Here is a 20,473-nt window from a genome sequence, read left to right as displayed (position 1 = left end):
ATAACACCGTCGCCTACGAATTTTACTGTTGGCACTACACACGCTGGCAGATGACGTTCACCGGGCATTCGCCATACCCACACCCTGGCATCGGATCGCCACTTGTGTACCGTGATTCGTCACTCCACACAACGTTTTTCCACTGTTCAATCGTCCCTTACACCAAGCGAGGAGTCGTTTGACATTTACCGGCATGATGTGTGGCTTATGAGCAGCCGCTCGACCACGAAATCTTGAGTTTTCTCACTTCCCGCCTAAGTACTTGCAGCGTATCCTGATGCAGTTCGGAATTCCTGTGTGGTGGTCTGGATAGATGTCTGCCTGTTACACATTACGATCCTCTTCATCTGTCGGTGGTATCTGTCAGTCAACAGACGAGGTCAGCCTGAACGATTTTGTGCTGTACGTGTCCCTTCACTTTTGCACTTCACTATCACATCGGAAACAATGGACCTAGGGATGTTTAGGAGTGTGGAAATCTCGCGTACAGACGTATGACGCAAGTGACACCTAATCACCTGACCACGTTCGAAGTCCGTGAGTTTCGCAGAGCGCCCCATTCTGCTCTCTCACGACGTCTAATGACTGCTGAGGTCGCTGATATGGAGTAGCTGGCAGTAAGTGGCAGCACAATGCAGCTAATACGAAAAACGTCCGTTTTTTGGGGGTGTCCAGATAATTTTGATCACATAGTGTACTTTGTTTCTACACCAGAAGCATAGTTCAATGCGGTAATGTTACCGAAGTTTCTCAATAATGCTGTTGACATGTCTATTTATGATTACATACACATCATCATTGCAAACGATAACAGTTATTATTACTGGATCTAATACACTGTACAAAAATAGTTTCTCATAGTTATTCACAGTTATGTAAGTAACACAACAACAAAAATAGAAAATAAACACCGTCCGAACAGGCTTTGAAGAACCAACAGTACCGCCCGTTCGCCTTGTCATCCTCAGCCCTTAAGTGTCAATAGGATCATAGGTTATGCATACGGAGGGTAACGTAGTCAGCACACTGCTCTCCCGGCCGTTGTCAGTTTTTATGCCCAATGACGCTACTTCTTAGTCAAGTACCTACTCAATTTGCCTCACAAGGGCGGAGTGCCCCCTTTTGCCAACAGCACTCGGCATACCCGGATGGTGAACCATGCAAGTGCTAGCCAAGCCCTACAGCGCTTAACATCGGTGATCTGGCGGGAACTGGTGTTGCCGCTGCCGCAAGGCCGTTGGCAGTACGACAATAGAACTAATATTATTAGGGGAAGCGTGGCGGCATCCCGCATGATACACTTCACATTTCTACCTAGCGCTGTGTAGCTATAGACCAAGACTTCAACAGAGTGTCTTAAACCCGTTTGTGGTGGCGAGAAGGACCAACTGCGGTGACGCTGCGTGAATGATAATCACAAGTTCTATGAACAAAGCTGCTACATTTTTATTTGACTGTTATGATCGGTTTGGGACGAAATGGTCTATGTTCAGTTCTAAAACCAAAACACAGGAGCAGAGCGCTGGCGTCAGCTGGTGCCCACCGTTACAACTACACAAATTGCTACAAGATGCTTTCAAAAAGAAACGTGCTGGATGTTGTAAAACAAAATCTGCTGAAAGTATCGTAATGCCATTGCCCATGGAAGAAGGTGTGGTCCCTATAAGAGCGCTGAGGCCCCAAACTCGTCACTAGAGGAACATAACGCTTACCCACCTGACGACAAAGCGAGCACGCTCAGGCTTCGACCGTCCAGTGGACTCAGTAATTCTTGCAGAAATGGAGGCTTCAAAAGTAGAAAAAGGGATCTCGTGTGCTTCTTCATACCGGAAGGTATGCAGGGAATGGAAATTCATCGAACAATGGCACAAATGTACCGAGAGCACCGCCTGTCCTCTGCAATTCCGACGCTCAGTCCGAACTCGGGACAATGACTGCCACCGCAACTTGCCGGTCTTCAATAATGAGGACATCCTCTCGCAAGACAATGGCATCGATAATGCGGTGTGACGTTCCAGTCCTTGCTCTGTCCTTCCTTGAACCGCTTGTGCCACGCCTTGACCGTTGCAACGGACATGATTTTCGTACGCTTATGACTAGAGACCGGATTACAAGCATCATAAAAACCTTAAAATATACATCCAAATATTCATGAAAAATGCTTAAAATGCATGAGAAGTGTCGAAATATACAAGATCAAATAATAAAAAAAACGTGGTAGTTACTGCGTGCATTATATCTCAAAGTCGAACCCGTGCATATCAGTTACGAGGAAGAGCGCCGGCCACGCGAAATATCACAACAAAAAATGGTTCAAATGGCTCTGAGCACTATGGGACTTAACAGCTGAGGTCATCAGTCCCATCAACTTAGTACTACTTAAACCCAACTAACCTAAGGACATCACACACATCCATGCCCGAGGCAGGATTCGAACCTGCGACCGTAGCAGTCGCGCGGTTCTGGACTGAAGCGCCTAGAACCGCTCGGTCACCACGGCCGGCAAAATCGGAACATTTAGATGTTAGGAGGAGGGACTTTCTGGGGTTATTTTCTAAAAATTTGCAAAATGGGGATGCATAGAGTGTTTCAAGAATTGTTCCTTCTGTGCTATTGTTGTGTCGATAACAAGCGGATGCAATGCTAGTGAGTCGCAGCGAAACAATCGATATCTACAAGACCGGCTTCGAGATATAGCGCACTTCGTAATATTTTGTTTAAAAAACAATATACAATCATGAACCTTTTTAAATAGAATTGACTTTTAATTAATACTATTGGGCCAAAGCTTCATTTACAATTTATGTTACATTTTCTACTATTGTAAACAAAAACGACCAAGTACTGTTACAAATGTTCGCTAATAAGATTGTATCATCGATCGCTCAAAACATTTTTATAAGCAGAAAATGACCGTTCTACATCAACTGAGGTAACTGGGGAGTATTTGAATTTGGGTGCTATGTTGGCTATTATTGTGTCTGGTGGAAGTTCACCCATCCCACTAATAAAACCATCAATTTTGCGTAAGGGTTCAAAGTCTGGGTTATTGTTTAAAATGTTTTCAAATTTTTTTTAAGTTTCTTGGGAATACCTCTGGCATTGAGGAGTTCACTAGAATAATTTTATTCATTAAGTGAATAGATTCATTCAGCGCCAAGCCTTGAGTTTCAAGCTTTTTAATATTTGCAGGTATATGGGAAAAATTGCGCAATGACTTTTTTAATACCGGAATAATTAAAAGCTTCCTTGCACTGGCAAAGTGCCAAAGCCTCTGCACTATCGAAGTCGTTTACTACCCCTCTAATGGCCTCGGAATGCTCATTGTAAAACAACGCAGCTTCGACCCACGTAACCCAACGAGTTACCACTGGTTCAGGAGGTAAAGGCACATTTGGTAGTTTTTCTATGTAGGTCTTGATGCGAGCACGAGCCTTTAGAAGCACTTCCTTTGTGGATGAAATCAGTTTTTTTACATTGACAAACGTGGAACGTACTTCTTCAGCAAGGCGATGTACTCCATGAGCAAAGCACATCACATGGATCAAATTGAGATAAAATATTCGTAGGGCTTTTCCTGCTTCAATGATATGGGAAGCAGTATCCGAAATAAACACACCCTTTCACCTGCAGAAGATTCTGGAAATGTTTTTTCCAATACCTTCATTCACAAAACTGGCCATCGTAGAATGATTTACTTTTTGAAGTTCTTTGCAGGCTGCTAAATAGGAAGAAGGAGGTTCTTCTTTTAAAGCACAAACAATTAAACTGGCAGTGTAACGGCCACAAGTGTCTCTTGTTTTGTCAACTGAAATCCAGATAATGCTGTCCTTGAGTTCTTTGCGTGTTTCTTCCAGTACATTTAAGTAAATTGTCAGTAATTAATTTTTACGCAATGTTGATTCATTTGGTATATTTTGATTTAAGCAATATTTGCGCAGGAAGCGTTTGAGGATAGCGTTTGTAATTTTGTGAAGAGGAATATTGCTTGCAATGAATGCATAATATGCAAATAAACTGGTGATTTCTCAAATTGGGGAACAATCAAGAATGGGGTGCCACAAGGTTCGGTCTTGGGTCCTCTGCTGTTCTTAATATATATTAATGACTTGCCATTCTATATTCACGAAGATGCAAAGCTGGTACTTTTTGCCGATGATACAAGTATATCTATCACACCAGACAGACAGGAATTAACTGGTGAAATTGTAAACGATGTTTTTCAGAAAATCATTAAGTGGTTCTCTGCAAATGGGCTCTCATTAAACTTTGACAAAACACAGTATATACAGTTCCACACAACAAATGGAATGACCCCATTAATAAATATAGACTTCCATCAGAAATTGGTAGCTAAGGTAGAATATTCAAAATTTCTAGGTGTATGCATTGATGAGGGGTTGAACTGGAAAAAACACACTGAGGATCTGCTGAAATGTTTGAGTTCAGCTACTTATGCTATCAGGGTCATTGCAAATTTTGGCGATATACATCTGAGTAAATTAGCTTACCACGCCTATTATCATTCTCTGCTTTCGTATGGCATCATATTCTGGGGTAACTCATCATTGAGTGAAAGAGTGTTCATTGCACAAAAGCGTGTAATCAGAAAAATTGCTGGAGCTCATCCTAGAGCATCCTGCAGACACTTGTTTAAAGAGCTATAAATCTTCACTGTAGCCTCACAATATATATATATTCACTTATGAAATTTGTTATTAACAATCCGAACGAATTCAAAAGTAATAGCAGTGTACATGGCTAAAACACCAGGAGAAAGGATGATCTTCACTACTCAAGGTTAAATCTAACTTTGGCTCAGAAGGGGGTAAATTATGCTGCCACAAAAGTCTTTGGTCACTTACCTAATAGCATCAAAAGTCTGACAGATAGCCATATAGCATTTAAAAGGAAATTAAAAGAATTTCTTAATGGCAACTCCTTCTGTTCATTAGATGAATTTTTAGATATAGTAAGTGGGTAATTCCCCAACCTTCAATAATAATAATAATAATAATAATATTGAGTGTTATGTAATATTTTGTCTAATGTAATATCTTGTATAGACACCTTTTATTAACCTGACATGTTCCACATCATTACGAAGTGTCGTATTCATGATCTATGGAACAAGTACTAATCTAATCTAATCTAATCTAATCTCTCACAGAGATCCATGTTGAAACGACATTTTCTGTTACCTTTGGACAAATCCCTGCTACTGCAACTTGCTGTTGTCAGAAGTTGTTGTCGTGGTCCTTTCTTCTGCATTCTGCGATATGAAGACTTGTCTTGACATGCTGGTCTATTTGTAACTTTTTCTTGCACGAAACGTTTTCCTCGGAAACTGGACAGTGTAAAAAAATTCCGTCATGTGTAAATGTTCCAGGACGGTGAGCTATCCACGAAACGACGTTTCGTTTTATGGGTGGCATGGCACACAACATGTTACACATTACACATCGTAAACACATTCAACTGTGTACAATTAAACAGAAAGCTAAGCTGAAACAATCGAGTTGCAACTAAAAGCTTGCATTGTTTAATTTAATTGTTGCCGAATCATACGGTATGACAGCGGAGGGGAATAACCGGGGGCGCGGGCGCAGGAGCATTGACTCTGTCTGCCTGTTTCTGGTCCCCCTGTGCAATCATTTCGCTAGGCAGTGGGCTCTCGGTTAGCGACTGCACGCGGTTCTAGATGGCGGTCAATCTGTGACACATCAAAACTAGATCGAGCTAGAGACCGCCCGTCTAAATTTATAAAATGTTGTAAACATAGAGCGAAAATCAGTATCTTCACTAGTTTTTAGTTGAAATGTGCAATAACCGGTAAAAAGGAACCAAATATGCAACTGCACATGGAACATGCAAATGCATGTAATCCGGTCTCTACTTATGACATTCTTTGGCGCATTTCCATGCCCCAGGCTCGTTTTCCTGTTCGGAAACGCACTACATGATATCACTGCATGATATAAATGGTAAGGTAACCAACAACAGCGTCACTATAGCGCATTTAGTAAGCTCGGTTTTCCAAAAATCTCCAGCCCAAGAAGAAGCAGTAAATATTCCAGATTTCTAATCAAGAACAGCTGACAACATGAGTTATATGGACGTACACTGACAGAAAAAAATCCGAACAACAAAAAATAATTAATATAGAGTAATGAAATTTCGAAAACACATTTGTCTAAGTAATATGTTTAAGCAGTTAACATACCAAGATCACAAGTTCATCTAAGTGCGAGATACGCCATTGAAAATGTGAAATTCTGGTACATTAATAGCCCATCTAACCGCCAGTATGTTGAATGCTAGCATGCAAACGGGCATGCATGTTGTTGTACGGGTGTCGGTGTTAGTTTGTGGGATGGAGTTGCATGCCTCTTGCACTTGGTCGTTCAATACAGGGACGCTGGAATTGTCCGATGATCTCTCATATGTGCTCGATTGGAGACAGATCTGGTGAAACATTTCAACACTCTGTAGTGGTACGTAAACGAGCATTATACTGTTTGAAAATACCCTCTGGAATACTGTTAATGAATGGTAACACAATAGGTCGAATCACCAGACTGACATACAAATTTGCAGTTAGGGTGCTTGGGGTAGCCACGAGGATACACCTGCTCTAGGAAATCGCACCCCAGACCATAACTCAACGTGCAGGTCCAGTGTGTCTAGTACGCAGAAACGACGGTTTCGTGCCCTCAACTGGCCCCCTTCTAACCAATAAATGGCTCTGAGCACTATGGGACTTAAATTCTAAGGTCATCAGTCCCCTAGAACTTAGAACTACTTAAACCTAACTAACCTAAGGACATCACAAACATCCATGCCCGAGCCAGGATTCGAACCTGCGACCGTAGCGCCTAGAACCTATCGGCCAATCTGCCGGCTCTAACCGACACACGGCCATCACTGGCACCGAGGCATTACTATCTTTCATCAGAAAACATAACAGATCTCCACTCTGCCCTCCAACGAGTTCTCGCTTGACATACTGAAGTCGTAAATGGCGGTAGTTTGGAGTGGGTGGAGAGCATCTGACTCGGAGCTGTCCTTGAAGTGACCGACTTGTAAAAGCCGTTGTGTCAACTGCTGCTCAAATTACTGCAGCAGATGCAGTACCATGCGCCAGAGCTAAACGCCAAAGATTATGGTCTTTCCAGTCGGTTGGGCCACGTGGCCGTTCGCAACCTGGTCTTCTTGCCACCTTACATTCTCATGACCACCGCTCCCATTAATCATATACAGTGGCTACATTTCTGCCAGGTCTTTCTGCAGTATCGCAGAAGGAATCCAGTTTCTTGTACTCATATTTCACGGCCTCGTTCAAACTCACTGAGGTGTTGATAATGATATCGCTGTCGTCAAAGTCGTTCTTGACTGAAATCAATCTCAAAGGTAACTAACACTCACAACCATTACAGTATGTATTTAAAGCAAACCTGATTTGCGCCGGCCTCTGTGGCCGAGTGGTTCTAGGCGCTTCAGTCTGGAACCACGCGACCGCTACGGTCACAGGTTCGAATCCTGCCTCGGGCATGGATGTGTGCGATGTCCTTAGGTTAGTTAGGTTAAAGTAGTTCTAAGTTCTAGGGGACTGATGACCTCAGATGTTAAGTCCCATAGCGCTCAGAACTATTTTTTGAAACTTGATTTGCATCCTCACAGTGGTGCTGCTAGCGCCACTCTCATGCGACTGGCGCGAAATCTGAACAGACATCATCTTTCAGATGTAGAAACACGGCTACCAACTTTTGTTTACGTCACACAATGCCTTCTTAGTGTCGCAACTTTTTCCGCCACTGTAGAAACCCTCAATGTTACAGTTAGTTAGTTAGGTTAGTGTTTAACGCCCCGTCGACAACGAGGTCGTTAGAGACGGAGCGCAAGCTCGGGTTAGGGAAGGATTGGGAAGGAAATCGGCCGTGCCCTTTCAAACGAACCATCCCGGCATTTGCCTGAAACGATTTAGGGAAATCACGGAAAACCTAAATCAGGATGGCTAGAGACGGGATTGAACCGTCGTCCTCCCGGATGCGAGTCCAGTGTGCTACCACTGCGCCACCTTGCTCGGTTCCTCAATGTTGCTATCTAAGTTAATTCACTAATAAATCTTCCTGTCCAGACTGCAGATCAGTTGCGTTACGTTTAATGTATGCTTACGAAATGTTTAACAATCATGTACAACCACACGCTAGACGAAAGATCTGCACCTAAAGACTGGAAAGTTGCACAGGTCACACCAATACACAAGAAAGGAAATCCGCTTAGTTATAGACCCATACTGCTGATATCGATTTGTAGCAGGGTTTTGGAATACGTACTGTCCCAGCATCGTGAATCCGATCAATTGACACATAACCAGCACGAATTCAAGAGATAACGTTCTTGTGTAACACAACTCGCTCTTCGTTTACACGAAGCAATAGACAGGGGATCTCAAGTTCATTCCATAGTTCTAGATTTTCAGAAGATTTTTGATAATTCATCACAAGCGTGTTCTAATGAAACTGAATGCCTATGATGGGCGTTTATCAGAAAGAATTGGAGGAGGACATCGAGAAAGTTAAAAGAAGGACACCTCGTTTTGTGTTTCCTCTAAATCGGAGAGAGAGTGTCACGGTATGATTAAGCGACTTGGAGTGGCTTAATTTAAACAAACGCGATTTTCGTCGAAGATCAACACCAAGTTTCTTCTCCGATGGCCTAAACATTTTGTATATTCCTACCCACTTGAGGCAACATCACTATCATGATAAAATTAATCAGAGCTCACACGGAAAGATTCGTGTGTTCACTTTTACCACGTACTATTCGAGAGAAGAAGTGTAGAGAAATAGTTTGAAAGTCGTTGTACGAAACCTCTGCCCGGCACTCACGTGTGGACTGCAGAGCAATCATGAAGATGTAAATGTAGATCTAGAAAGTCATTTGGTACATTTTCAGTTGAACTACTACGAATTAAGTAGTAGAAAGCAATCTTGTGTGTTTTTCTTGTAAGCTAATGGACGGAGGCGCGCCGCAGAGCTGAAGAAGCAAGCCATGGCTTCAGACACTGAGACGCCTCAGGAGAAAGTCCGCTCACAAACTGCTCCAACACCATGCTGCTGCATTATTTCACGTACATAACGAAAAGAAAATCAAAGCAGGAAGCTCGCAGACCCTGGTGGGTCCACTGCACAAACGCGGAGAAAAACACTATAGCAAACCGAACTGGGATAATCCTAGCGAACAGCGCCACGGCAAGAAATTCCCTCGAGGAGACTCGTGTACGTCTGTCTTCGCGAGGGAAATCCTGTCACTGAAGTTCTTTATCTGTGGCGTTCCAGTACCACCGCGCTGTGAAGAACCAGAACGTAGATAATGCTCTACACAACAAACGTTACTGTAGTTTTCAGAATTTTCCAACAAAGCTTTTCTTTGTAATTGATGCCCTGCCTTAGGAACCGTGACATTTCTCTTACACTAAATAAATAAACACCGTAGGGTTCATTATTTATTAAAGCATTTCTAGTTCTCAAACGTTGTCAAGTAATTGTTTCCATATCTCAAATGGATGGAGCATCTGCACTCAACAAAAGACTCAAAGAAACTAATGCTGTAATCAATGTAACACGGCCCTGAGAGAAACAAATAATAATTCCAAAGTCCCTGTAATGTTGAATATCTCGGATGGCACGGTCTGTTTACGGTATATAGACACCTAAGAAGTACAGAATTAAATTCGAAGAATGGGAACACAAGGTTTTAAGAGCAAACACGTCGGAGACGAGGTTGATTGCTTACTGACAAATATTAGCTTCTTCGATTTGTAGCCACCATATGACGACGTAGATGACCTGACTTCCATGTCGAAAATCAGAAGTGACCGATCCGATGTCTTGCGAATCGACTCTGATTCTGTAGTCAACGAACAGATGTTACTATTATCCATCATCTACAGACGGTCATCGACGATGTATGCTGAAATCCGCAAGTGGAGGCTAGGGAAGAGATCTCAAAAGAACAACGTTGCCTGACAAAACTGTAGCACCCACAATGACCTTAGAGTGGATGTGATGTGGTGTCATTTACAAAATCTTGACAGTATGAGTCCGCTTATGAGTCCAGTGTTGCACCCCTTCTGGCCTTGATGTACGCACTGATTCGATTGGGAAGGGTATCATAAAGAAGTTATATCCTCTTCTCAGGCAATCTGGCTCACAACTATTGTAAATGGTCCTCAATATTTGGATACTAGCACTGGGATAGACATCCGAGCTGGGTCTACAAGTGTTCTACCAGGAACAGACCTGGGAACTTTGCTAGGTGTGGTACCGTAAGATGGGGAAATATCGGATACACGGGTAATTTCTGACGGGAACAGCGTATTTTTGTTCTTACATTAGCATCACTGAATTCAAGCTTTTATTTTGCACGCGTTTTTCTGTTTACACCTTGCTTATTGTCAAGCATATGCGAACACACATTGTTGCAGTTGGTAGTTCAAACAGTGGTGCGTAGAGGGTTACAGTGCAGTGTACAATTGTTGCTAGTTATCTTTATGCGAATACTTTCGTCATTGTACAAGAAGAGAAAAAATTGGTAAGCTTATTTTGCTTATAGTTTACTTACTTAAATGTTAAGAAGGAAACTTGAACACAGTCCGTCTCCACACCTCACTTTCGCTAATGTCTAATGAACTACTTACAGACAACTACACACGTTGGCGTAATATTGGACAATGCTGCATACTTACAATAGGAGCGTTGCTGTTACCTCCGAGGCGTAATTATGATCCTGATAATCTTGAAAAGGCGGTTGCTGGTGTGAGATAAGGAAAACTATCGTACAGAAAGGCATCAAGCAAATTTAATGTACCCACGTTCAACGTTAGAGAATAAAGCTAATAATACAAACCCTCTAGTGATTGGAAGGCCTTCTGTCTTAAGTACCATTGAAGAGAACACACATGTCTGTGGTATTTTAAGGGCTGCACACTGGTGTTTTCCTTTTACCTCTGATGATGTTAGGTATATAGTGAAAGAATATCTTGATAAATGTGGACGAAGGGAAAAACACTTTCCTCGCAACATGCCAGGGTTTGAGTGGTCGCGTTCATTCTTACAGTGTCACTCTGACATATTAGGCGTCCGACTATCTGAGAACATTAAAATGCAACGTGCTGAAGAGAGTTATGAGACACTGAAATAACATTTCAAGAACGTTGGTTAAAAAATGGAAAATATCGATCCAAAAAATGTAGTCAATTATGACGAGACCAATTTGCGTGACTACTCTGCATGTGATAGAAGGGGAACAAAACATCCTGAAAGGTTCTTAGATATCGAAAGACTATTGTTATTGCTGTATTACTATTGCGTACCTTACCTGAAGTCAATGGAGGGGGAGAAAATTAAGATAGGAGACAACCTTTCAAGTCGAATTTCACTGCGAGTAATTGTTGAATGTGAGGAGAATAAAATCTCTTTTATTTTGTAGCCACCAAACAGTACTCACATTTTAGAGCCATTAGACATAGGTTTCTTGAGAGCTTTAAAAGCTACTTGGAGGGCAGTGCTTACGCAATGGAAAGAAGCTCCCGTGGGCCGATATCGAAAGATGCTTGCCCTTCACTTTTGAAGAAAACGCTTAAAAAAGTGTCAGCAACTGAAGAAGACAATATAAGAAGTGCATTCCGTGCAATGAGATTAATTCCATTTTACCCTGAAAGAGTCCTCAAGAAATTGCCTGATGGAGATGATTCTCAAAACAATTCCTTAGAATCCTGGTCTTCGAGCTTTGAAGATATGCTTCAGAATGATCGCTATGGAATGAAAAATAACACAATTGTCCATTTTAGGCATCGACATGAGAAAGAAAGGCAATGCTGATTCAGTGTCTGGATTGCTTGTGAATAATGATGCAATATCCACTGGTGACGAAAGCAGCAGAGCAGAGAAAGCAGTTCTGGAAGTGGAGGCTTTTGTTCTTGTGGATTATCCACACATGAATGAGGAGAAACAGGGAAATAGGAAGTTTGTCTGAATGGCAACAGATGTGGGCGCAAAAGAAGTGGAAGTTAGATTTCTGCGTTCATATTAAGGCAGCAAATCTGTGTTTATCTTTCCTGAAATTCCAGATGATACTGTTGACAAAGGTCAAATTGTAAGAGTATTGCCAACTCTAAGAGAAGAAAAGGGGAAGTTTTCTTTTACTGAGAACATGTTGTAGATCATTATTGATTTGTCATATGAGTAGATTGTCTTTATTAATGACATATTTTGTAAATACGAGGGTTATCCGGAAAGTAAGGAACGATCGGTTGCGAAATGGAAAATACAGTGAAAATCTGATGAATCTTTGCACAGATGTGTTGGGCACTGTGTCTAGTACGCCCGTCAATGGCATCATTTCGCTCTTTTCAGTTCTGAGCTCACAGTGAGAATGTAAGGATGGCTAGAAATTAGCGTCTCCCGCCAAGTATGAGGGCCTGGCGAAAGATTTCGCCTAAAGCTATGTAATCCACATAACATAACTGTCATGCAGTTCGTTCTACACGAAAATTCTCGGCCGCACTCTGCAGGAGCAATGCAGATGCTCCTGCAGCGTTTTCGATGGGAAGTGTTCGATCACCCACGATGCAGCCTGTAATTGGCTGCCCCTGAGGTTCATCTCTCTCAAATGAACCGCTGGCTGTGAAAACAATATTTTGACACAGACAACGAGCTACAGTCCTGAGTAAAGAATTGTGGAAAAGCACTGGCGGCTGTCTTCTATAACGAGAGAATTGAAAAGTTGGTACAACGCTACGACAGATGTCTAAGTCTGAGCGGCGACTGCGTAAAGAAGTAGCTGGAAGGTGTAGCTAACCGTTGCAAATAAAACAGTTTTGATTTTCACTGTGGTTTCCATTTCGCGACCTATCGTTCATTAACTTCCGAATAGCCCTTGTATATCTGTGAAAGTTCCTTAAATATGTGTCAAATGTTTATTGAAGATATGTAGAATATTTTGTAATCATCTGTAAAAAAATGTTTTCTAAACATGTAAAAGACGTTTCTAAGTGTGTGTATTTTTTAAAAAGATAGTCACTGTCCAAGCTTACCCCATTAGAGGGTAATACGGACCTTTGCGTGGAAATTCAGTGAATGTCGGAAATTACCCCATCAAAGGGGTAACATCAGGTAGTTTTATTTGTTAGATTCTGACTAATTAAAAAGTATTTTTGACATAAGTTCTTTGATCATATTATTCTCCAGTGTCATCCAAAATATCTCGCACCTTTTTTACGAAAATTAAAGTTATTTACGAAGTTACCGTAAAGAAAATATGAAAATTCCGTCCGATACTACCCCACCTTACGGTATTTCTTGTACATCACGCAGGCAGTTCATAGAAACAAGTGACAGGTTTGGAATATACCTTTCTGGTGAAAAATTGCACCGATGCTGAGAGGCGCATGATGTTTAATGGCGTACAACTGTGCCTCATTCACTACCAGCCGTGGCTTGAAGGCAGACTGGACGGCTTCCCACAGCATGGCGCCTAGAGTAACATCGCTGTATCTCTCCAAAACATTGGAAGAATGGGACTTCTCCCCAGATCGTCGACATAACCGCCGACGATGGTCATCTGGGGTAGTGCAGAGTCGTGATCCATTGCTGAACACAATGCGACGTCAGTGATCAGCAGTCCACAGTTCCCTGTCACGTCACCTAATATGCAGTCGTTTGTGTTGGGGTGTTAAAGGCAGCCAATGCATGGGACAGTAATTCCCTAATCTCGCTGCTGCTAGTCTCCGACCCATGCTGTGGGATGACACAAGATGTTTCAGGGAGTCCATTGCCTTTCCTTGGATGGCAGGCGCAGATATGAAGGAGTTACGATACGCTTGTTGCACACAATATGGCGACCGTCCCCTGTAATGGTCAGATGTGGTCGACGAAAAACTTGACGACGAGTAAGCTTGCTCTCATGGTGCCAAGCAGTCCAACAGTGTCTCATCAGAAAGTCCCACAAATGTTAATACTGCACCATTCGACCAGTCGGCCAAACGGCGACCCTCAACGCGGTCCCTTGCAAACAGATATGATACTTTCATTTAAAGACAGTAATAACGCTGAAGTCACCGTGACTCTTGAAGGCATCTGGAAATTACAGAAAGAGTGACTTGGTTCCTGATAGGATATCTAACAACGACGGACGTCAGCGCATCCTCTGCAGTGTGCTCCCATGCTGGCCATCAAGTTGCTAAGGAGCTCATGTGGTAGGGCGTTCTATTCTACCGCTAGTACGCTCTACAACTACTGTATGGTCATCGGGCACGCGGAAGTTCGGCAATACGGCACTCCAACGTATCTCACACGTGATAACAGCTTTAAGCTGGAGGAACGGACAGCCCAGCCCATCCGTCGGTTGTTGCTTAATGTAGAGGACATCTGCTGCAATTGACCGCGGTCGACCGCTACCTCTCCTTTGGTCAGAAGCGCCTATAGTTCGAAAAACTCCCCATGCACTTGAAACAACGCTGTGAGCAATATCAAACTCCTGTGTTACACTCGTCACACTTGGTCTTCCTTGCACTTTACCGAAAATTCTTCTCATGTAAAGTGATACAAACATCATTTCCAGTCCATGTTGTAACGAAGAGAACAACAACAGTGCACCGTAACTGCACCCTAACTGACAAGACTGCCTTTTCCCGTGTCTTCAACTGCCTCGTGCTGAGGGGTCAGCTCCATTTGACGATATAGTCACTCTGACGTACAGCTTTCTGTGCACGACTGAGAGATTTCTGACAACATTCTCCCGAGCTTTCAATCATTTCCACAGAGTAGTTAATAACCTATGTAACTTTATGTATTTCATACTTAAGTTTTGCAGAGCAGTGTACCGTAGTTAGACAGGTACAGAGCTTTCAGTTGTGAAATTCAACCCTTGCCTCGCGGGTGAAAGTGAGACTGGTCATCGAGAACTTTTACATTGCAGCGCGTCAGCAGTCGTGAATAATTTAATGATTATAAAGATTGCGCATAAATCGCAAACTTAAACCGGATGTTGAACAAGGTTTCGGTGTGGATAACCACGCCTTCTTCTGTATTAATGTTGGACCATGCCTCTTTTCGCAGTTTGTACACTACTGGCCATTAAAATTGCTACACCACGACGATGACGTGCTACAGACGCGAAATTTAACCGACAGGAAGAAGATGCTGTGATATGCAAATGATTAGCTTTTCACAGCATTCACACAAGGTTGGCACCGATGGCGACACCTAACATGAGGAAAGTTTCCAACGGATTTCTCATACACAAACAGCAGTTGACCGGCGTTGCCTGGTGAAACGTTGTTGTGATGCCTCGTGTAAGGAGGAGAAATGCATGCAACATGTTTCCGACTTTCGTAATGGTCGGATTGCAGCCTATCGCGATTGCGATTTATCGTATCGCGACATTGCTGCTCGCGTTGGTCGAGATCCAATGACTATTAGCAGAATATGGAATCGGTGGGTTCAGGAGGGAAATACAGAACACTGTGCTGGATCCCAACGGTCTCGCATCACTAGCAGTCGAGATGACAGGCACCTTATCCGAAGGCTGTAACGGATCGTGCTGCCACGTCTCGATCTCTGAGTCAACAGATGGGGACGTTTGTAAGACAACAACCATCTGTACGAACAGTTCGACGACGTTTGAAGCAGCATGGACTATCAGCTCGGAGACCGTGGCTGCGGTTACCCTCGACGCTGCATCACAGACAGGAGCGCCTGCGATGGTGTACTCAACGACGAACCTGGGTGCACGAATGGCAAAACGTCATTTTTTTCGGATGAATCCAGGTTCTGTTTACAGCATCATGATGGTCGCATCCGTGTTTGAGGACATCGCGGTGAACTCACGATGTAAGCGTGTATTCGTCGTCGCCATACTGGCGTATAACCCGGCGTGATGGTATGGGGTGCCATTGGGTACACTTCTCGGTCACCTCTTGTTCGCATTGACGGCACTTTGAACAGTGGACGGTACATTTCAAAAGTGTTACTACCCGTGGCTCTACCGTTGATTCGATCCCTGCGAAACCCTACATTTCAGCAGGATGATGCACGACCGCATGTTGCAGCTCCTGTACGGGCCTTTCTGGATACGGAAAATGTTCGACTGCTGCCCTGGCCAGCACATTCTCCAGATCTCTCACCAACTGAAAACGTCTGGTCAATGGTGGCCGAGCAACTGGCTCGTCACAATACGCCAGTCACTACTCTTGATGAACTGTGGTATCGTGTTGAAGCTGCATGGGCAGCTGTATCTGTACACGTCATCCAAGCTCTGTTTAACTCAATGCCCAGGCGTATCAAGGCAGTTATTACGGCTAGAGGGGGTTGTTCTGGGTACTGATTTCTCAAGATCTATGCACCCTAATTGCGTGAAAATGTAATCACATGTCAGTTCTAGTATAATATATTTGTCCAATGAATACCCGTTTATCATCTGCATTTCTTCTTGGTGTAGCAATTTTAATGGCCAGTAGTGTAGTTTTAGTGTGTTCCGAAGAAGGCGTGGTTATCTGCGCCGAAACCTAGGTCAACATCCGGTTTCAATTTGCAATCGATGTGGAATCTTTGTAATCATTAGACTGGTGATCCTTACGATACACTGTCCTGTCTCATTACAGCGACCACCTCTCCAAAGCCCGAATAACCATGTGGACCGCTGCTACAAGCGCAGGAGGATAGTCAGTGAAGTTCCGTAAGCTGCTGAAATGGATGTGAAGCCATGCCGACTACAGTGACATGCCCAGATGGATTTTCTGTTGAGGATCCATGTCGCAAACAGCCCAATGGGGCTGATTGGGTTTAGATCTGATGAGTTTGCTAGCCAGGAGAGTACGATAAACTCATGATATTGCTCTTTGAAGCATGCACGTACGCTGTGAACCGTGTGGCACACTGCATCTCCCTGTTCGTAGAAGCCATCGTGCCAAGGAAAAACAAACTGCATCTAGGAGTGGACATGGTCCCGAAGGATAGATGTATGCTTGTGTTGATCCTTTGTGCCTTCCAGCCAGGGAAGGGACCAAAAACTTCCCCAGAGTATAACGCATGCAGGGTGTCCGCTTTTAGACATTTCAGCCAGGACGCGCCAACTTCAGTCTGTCCAATGGAGCATAAAATGTGACTCACCTGGAAAGGTTTCACCAGTGAGTTGACATCCACTTGCGGTGTTGGCGTGCAAAGTCCAGCCTTCGTTGCTGATGAACAGGAGTCAGCCTGGGTGCATGAACCAGGCTCCTACTGTGGAGACCCATACACCGCAACATTCTCCGAACTGTCGTTCAGTAGACACTGTTGGTAGCCCCTTGGTCCATCTGTTCGGTCAGTTGCTCAACAGTTGCACGTCTACTAGCCCGTACACATCTCCACAGTTGTCGTTCACCCTTGTAATCTACCTGCAAAGTCGACCATAATTGCCTCGGCGCTGGTTTTGGATAGCGACATTTTGTCATGCACGGAGGCACGTGAACAGTTTACTAACTCAGCCGTTTCGGAGATGCTTCAACCCTGGATCCCGAAGACCAATGATCACGCTCTTTCGGACGTCAGATAAATCGCTCCGTTTCCGCATTACGACAACGACTGTGCGGTTTTCCGCGTCCCTTGATACGCTCTATACAGGCTGAAGCGAAATTCGCGCACTCGGGCTTCACATCGCGACTCCTCACATGCCAGCGATAAAAAATGTCTCTCACAAAATTTCGTGCGGCGAGTACAACGGCAGAAAAAGGACGTTAATGAGTGGCCACATAGTAACACTGTAACCACATGTATAGTAACTATCTCAGTCAAGAGGAGGCAGTTGTGCTGTAGAGTTGGTGCAACAGGTAGAGTTTTGGGTTAGCATGCAGGAGGTCGAGGGTTCGATCCTGGGTTCAGGCATATGTTTTTTTATTTGGTAAATGTAGTCCAAGTGGTACGGTATCTGGCATCTTAATCGTCAACACCGATTGCAGCGGGTCCTCTGGAAAACATTTACACTTATATACCAGAATCGTAGAGACAGAAGATACGTCAGCTTTCAAAGAGGCCCTTTCCACGTCGTGATCTCTAATTTATTCGTACCACTTCCTCTACTAGATGCAAAACCTGTTTTCTTTGTACCGTCCTCTAATGGTCACATAGACTAGTACCAACTATTATTCTTGCCTCGTTCAGGTCCATTACATTTCATTACGGCCTTACTGTACCAGTAGGCAACGGCCTTGCCGCAGTGGCTACACCGGTTCCCGCGAGATCACGGAAGTTAAGCGCTGTCGGGCGTGGCCGGCACTTGGAAGGGTGACCATCCAACCGCCGTGTCATCCTCAGTGGAGGCTGCAGATAGGAGGGGCGTGTGGTCAGCACACCGCTCTCCCGGTCGTTATGATGGTTTTCTTTGACCGGAGCCGCTACTATTCGGTCTAGTAGCTCCTCAATTGGCATCACGAGGCTGAATGCACCCCGGAAAATGGTAACAGCGCATGGCGGCTGGATGGTCACTGATCCAAGTGCCGGCCACGCCCGACAGCGGTTAACTTCGGTGATCTCACGGGAACCGGTGTATCCACTGCGGCAAGGCTAGCTCAAAACTCAATCCACTGCGCCGACTATACAACACAATTAAAATGTCCTGTCAGAGATAGTTACCCTGCGTGTTGTTACAGTGTTGCCAGATTGCCACTCTTTAACGTCCTTTTTCTGCCAGATGTACTCGCCAGACGAAATTTTGTGACAGACATTTTTTATCGCTCGCATATGAGGAGTCGCGCTGCGAAGCCCGAGTTCGCGAATTTCGCTTCACCCTGTATATCTTCCACTGCTAGTGCTGGCACCTACATTCTGTAAGTGGTTATTGCACGCTGTCGTCGAACATAGGCGGTGATCACATTAGTGTGATGACGCTGGTGTACTGATTTGGTAATGTAGCGCTGCACGTAGTTCATTGGGGTCCGTCAATAAACGCTTCCATTAAATCCCGGGAGCAGTACCCCGTCGCGCAATTCGCCCCGTGCGCCGCAATTGGCGACAGAGCGTGGCTACTGGACAGGACCGAGAGTGTGATTTAGCGCGACACCACGGACGTTCCGAGGGAAGTTTCGCGCCGATACATTCTCGCTGCTCACGAGTGTCCTAGACCCAGAGGGCAGAGGCCGCGGTCTGCGACCTCGCTGCCCGCTCAGGTGTTTACCGACTGTGCGCGCCGATGGACATCCGGCACGGCGCGGTGTGAGAGCGGCCACTAGAGGTCGCCTTGTGTCTGCGCGGCAGCCTCTGGTAGCCCGGCCCGCAGCTCCTCCACGGTCCACCGGGCGCAGTTCAAGGCCCGCGCGGCGAAAACCAGACCCCGGCCTCGTCCCATTGGCGACGCCCGCTCTTGTCCGCACCGGGAGGCAATGGCCGCCAAGCGTACACAGCCAAATGCGGATAATAGACTGCACCGTGACCCTCAAACCGGTGAGAGTTGCCAATTCCTTCTCCGCTTATAAGGCTGCTGCTAACGAGCGAGACAAATACTGCTTCTAAATAATTTTTTTTTCTCTCTACTTCTCTCATACAGCACAGTCACGTCCTACGAGCTGTAGCCTTACTCATTCTCGCCTTTCTTTCTTTTCTTTTCTTTTGCTTGCGCCTTGTTTCCCGTGGATACGCGTGGTCGCCATGTTTAATCGGATGTGGCAATGTTAGTTTAAGGGGTGGCCGGATGCCCTTCCTGCCGCCACCCCGCTCCCCCCGGGAAGGAATTAGTGTACCCCAACAGTCTGCGCCTAGTGTAATCCATGGAATACTGTGAAAGTGTTCAGATGTCTGCGAGCCGTGTAACTGAGGCGGAATGTGGGGACCAGCCCGATATTCACCTAGGGGGATGTGGAAAACCGCCTAAAAACCACATCCACATCCAAGCCCTCGTCGTTAATCCGCCAGGCGGATTCGATCCGGGGCCGGCGCGCCGACCCGAGTCCAGGAAGCGGCGCGTTAGCGCGCTCGGCAAACCTGCCGGCTTTTTTTCGTCGTTCTCGCCTAACCACATATAATTCACGAATTCAAAGCGTATTTACTTCCAGTATAACAAAAATACTTACAAGGAGAGCGTGAAGTAGTTTTCTGATTAAAAGTAATTATTTCTAAAGAATTATGCTAGATTCAGCTATGCGGTTTGTTGTAAATGGTAGCTTAACTCGCAAAATTTCTTATGGATACATTTTCACAATGGTAGTTACCACAGAAGACAGGAAAGATGTCAGCTGCACCTCATTTGTAATTAAAAATACTTGCAGTAATTTGACTGCTTGAAATTCAAAGACATCGGACTTGTCGGTGCTGACGGCATATGAGGGCGAACTTACGCGCAAGGTACACTTTCCGTATCAATTCCTGACTGATCCTACTGACTGACACGTGTCCCACCTCTTCTATAACTCTGTTCATGCTATCCATCAAAACACTAG

General features: G+C 44.5%; 1 pseudogene; it reads right to left on the bottom strand.

The window, feature by feature from the left end:
- Positions 1-1,123: 1,123 nt before the first annotated feature.
- Positions 1,124-1,242, bottom strand: LOC124546389 (annotated as a pseudogene).
- Between the last annotated feature and the right edge of the window lie 19,231 nt (positions 1,243-20,473).

This window comes from Schistocerca americana, chromosome 8 (genome assembly GCF_021461395.2).
Source record: "Schistocerca americana isolate TAMUIC-IGC-003095 chromosome 8, iqSchAmer2.1, whole genome shotgun sequence".
Lineage (NCBI taxonomy): Eukaryota > Metazoa > Arthropoda > Insecta > Orthoptera > Acrididae > Schistocerca > Schistocerca americana.
Note: the sequence above shows the minus strand (reverse complement) of the source record. Positions and strands in the feature narration are given on the sequence as shown.